Genomic DNA, 4044 nt, shown 5'->3' with positions numbered 1-4044 from the left:
GGGTGTACGTGTCCAGCCCTTGGGGCGGGGGAAATACCTTCCCATAGGGCTCCTGCAGCCACAGCTGGAGGTGCAAGACAGAGGGGCTGGAGAACAGGGCAGGGGACCTTTCCCCATCTGGGCCCCCATAGGCTGTGTGTCCAATTCTCTCTCCCCCTCTCCAATCCCAGGACTCCAGCCAGGTCCCCCCGGACGAGCCCTGGCCAAGGATTGACCTGGGAGACAGCGGCTAGGAGTGGCCCTGGGTGAGCTGCTTTATGGGGGAGGCTGGATGGGACTGTGGGGTAAGACATGGGGCCAAGGCCACACATCGGGCAGAGCATCCAGCGACTGAGCCACCCACAGCTGGCTCCTTGCAGCTTGTCACTGTCCTGGTGGCTGCCTGCCCATGGCCAAGGTGCCCTCTGGGCTGCCGCCATGCCCCCAAAGGGAGGAGGAGGCTGAGGGGCCTGGAGCCTAGGGCTTGTCGCTCTGTGGGGCTGTCAGGGCCTGGGCCCACGGGAAGCCCATGGTTCTATAGAGCACTTCAGGGCCAAGGCCCCTGCACTATGGACCCAGTGCAAGGGCATGGACTGTGGGTGCAGAAGCAGGACCAGGTGCCAGTGACAACCGCCATGAAACCCTCCTCATGGTTATGCAGAGGCCCAGAGCCCGTCCACACACGGTCTGGGAGCACAAGCCCTGGGACTGCAGCTCCAGAGAGATGTGGGGTGGAGAGAGTGGAGTCACAGCCAGAGGTCCCCAGATTGTGGGGGGACAGTTTCAGCCCCATGGGCTGTGCAGAGCAGCAGAGGCAATGAGACCAAACCTGGGATCAATCAAAGTCAAGAATGGAAAACAAACAGCCCAAGATTTTTTCTTTGGGGGTAGAAGGTGGGTGAACTGGAGGGGCAGGGCTGGGCTGGCTGCAGGCTGTGGGTTGGGACTGAAGGGCACCCACAGGGGGTGGGGGCAACGCTGGGCCTGATGGAACATTTTGATTAGCTGCAGTTGAGATGCCAGGGGGTATGTGGGGGGAGCAGTTAGCAACAGGAACTGAAGCTGGGTCCTGGACCACCCCATCAGCTGAGGCCATTTCCCAGCACCACTGATCAGCTGAGTGGGCTCCTGGTGCCCTGGCCCGTATCACCACAACTGGGCCCTGTGGGCAGAGCTCATAGCTGAGAACTAGAAGCCTCGAGTTCTCGCTGCATCCCAGGCTCCCGCCCTGCAGCCAGTGCCCCCAGAGGGGAAGGGGAAAGGCCTCTGGCCCATTCCCCTTCCTCTGATTTTGAAATCAGGCTTTGCAGTTCCCACACATCCTTGGCAGCTGAAGGCAGAGCTTCTCCAATTCCCCCAGCCCTGGGGCTACGTGCCCATGGCTCCTTGTAGCCTTCCCCTGCCCAGTGGCCAGCCCAGCCCAGGAGACAGACACCCCATCTGTGCTCAGCTTCCAACTCTTTATTGTTCATATGAAAATAGGACCAACTCCTCACTCGTGTCCTGGCACGGCCCCACAGCCGGCTATGGGAACCCAGCTCTCCTCACCATCCCACATCTCCCTCATTCCGCTCCGAACTGCCCCGAAAGCCTCCTTCCCATGGCTGCCAGCTCCGCTCTGAAGCAGTGAAGGCAACCCCCGCCCTGGGATGGGTCTGTGACCCCTGCAGCACTGGGCAGTTATACCCCAGCTCATGGTGGCTCAGTGCCATACTGCAGGGGCAGACTGGTACAAAGCCCTTTGTACTGGAGTAAGTGTCTCCGTGCCAGGCGCTGCACTGGGATAACTCTAGCAGGGTAAAGTAGCCCCCGTGCTGACACGGCTTTACTGGGTCCAGCTACGCTCGGGGAAGTCAGAGATCACACCACGCTGCAGGGTAACTGCCCAGGGACGGACACATGGCCGCTGGAAAGCTCCCCCCTGCCCAAACAAAGAAGAGGACGTGTTCGGGGTAGGTCCTCTCCGCCAGGACTCCAGTGTGGGGCACTGCAGCCTCCACCCAGCCTAGGGGGTGACAGCCGTTGCCGTGGAACGCTCAGTGCTGGCTGCAGGGAGGCATGAGGTGTTTATGGGAGGAAGAGCAGGTGTGGAGAGAGATGCTGTGGGGTGCGTAACGGACACAAGGGATGGGGGGGTCAGATGGCAGCCCCCTGAGCCAGCCAGCCCTCCTGCCCTAGGACCAGATAGGAGCCGCGCTCCCTAGAGGGACAGGCCCCATGCCCCATTCCCCAACCCCCTGAGCCAGCCAGCCCTCCTGCCCTGGGATTGGATGGGAGCTGGCGCCCTCTAGTCCCATCAATGTCCTTCCACGTCCCATTCTAGCTCGACTTCCTGCCAGGTGGCGCCTGCTATGCCCAGTGCCCGGAGCCGATGGGAGAGGGCTCGGTGGCAGAAGAGGGGGCATTCTGCTGCAGTCCCAGCTCTCCCACGGGGGAGGGGGCCAGAGAGCTCCAGGCAGCGCCAGCGCCCCAGGCCGGGCGCTAGGCTCGCCGCGGGCGGCCGGATGTAGTGTTCGTGCCAGGCCGGCTTCCTGGGCGAAGCTCTCACCACACTCAGTGCAGGAGTAGGGGCGGGAGGGCAGCAGCTCCAGGGGGCGCTGGTGGGAGGCCTGATGGCGGCGCAGGTTGGGAGTGGCGGAAGCTCTTGCCGCAGTCGGGCACTGGTGGGGCAGGCTGCGGCCGGCAGCGTGACCCAGCCGTGGCGCTGGTAGTTGGCCAGCTGGCCGAAGCGGCGGCCAGTCGGGGCACTCGAAGCGGGGCGCAGGCAGTCGGGCAGTCGGGGGGCGGGGCGGGGCATGCCCGCGCTGGTGGCAGATGAGGGCGCGGGAGTTCTCGAAGGGCTTGCTGCAGATGAAGCAGACGAAGAGGGCGTCGCGCAGATTTCTCCTGCACAAAGTCCTCAGGGTGCTCCGGCTTCATGTGCCGGCTCCTTGAATTCCGTCCGGGAAGGTGATCAGGCAGTGGAAGCACTGGTTGGAACCCAGGCGATCTGGGGGAAAAGGGTGGGAGGGAGACTCAAGGCTCCAGCCTGGGCTGACCCCCGCCCCAACTCCCTGCCCAGCCTGGGCTCCCCACACCGCCGGGGGGGATCCCCTAATCCCTGAGCTGCATAGCGCGGGCTGGGGAGGGGACCGGGTGACCTCCGCGAGAGAAGGGCCGGGAGTCCTGGCACTGGGGGATCTGGAAGCCGGGGTGCAGTTCCCCAAGGGAAGGCTGGAGCCTCAGTGCTGTGGCGTTTAAAGCCCTAGACAACAAGATACAGGGAACAGCCGTGTCCACCCCAGTACTTACACGAGGGGGCTGTTGCTGGAGAGGCCTTAACCTTCCCCTCAGGGTGGGCCGGGTGGGTTCATCTCATGCAATGGGCTCTGAGTCAGAGCTGGGGCGCGGCCCGGGCCGGGCAGCCTCCTGCTTGCAGGGAGCGCAGGCCGCACTGGGATCTCCTGCGGGAGCGGCTCAGCCAGGGGACGCTTCTCTTGCTGTGACTTCACCCCCCCCCCCCCCGTTCTCAGGCACAAAGCCCCAGCCACATGCATGCTGGGCGCTGCATTTCTCAGCGGAGAAATGACCGAACCAAATGCATTCTGCGAGTTGAAGTTCTTGCAGAGGAGCAGTGGCCAGGTAAGCTGGGAGATGTAGTTCTCACGATAGAACAAGGCCCCAGCCCGATGCATGCTGGGAGTTGTAGTTCTCAGTGAAGCCAGAAGCTGCAGCTGTTAACTGCCTTCGCTGACACCGCAGGACACCAGGCCACGTGCTGGGAAGGGCCCCGGGCTCCCCCGCCAAGTAAAATGCAACATGCGACGCTGCTGCTGTCACGGCCATGGCATCACCACCGCATGATGTCGTCACCCACCTGACACCCAGCATCCCCACCGCCGTCACCCACCTACATGGTGATGTCACCCATCAGCATCACGGCCCAGGCCAGCTCCTCACCCCGATCATCCTGGGAGCCAGTCCCCCACCCCCCCAAACTCCTGCCCCTGATGCCAGGTGTCCCTGCAACTTCATCACCCACCCAGACCCGCAGACACGGGCGCAGGGGACAGAGTTCAGCAGAGA

This window comes from Chelonoidis abingdonii, chromosome 11 (assembly GCF_003597395.2).
Source record: "Chelonoidis abingdonii isolate Lonesome George chromosome 11, CheloAbing_2.0, whole genome shotgun sequence".
Lineage (NCBI taxonomy): Eukaryota > Metazoa > Chordata > Testudines > Testudinidae > Chelonoidis > Chelonoidis abingdonii.
The sequence above is the reverse complement of the archived record's forward strand: the minus strand, read 5'-3'. Positions refer to the sequence as shown.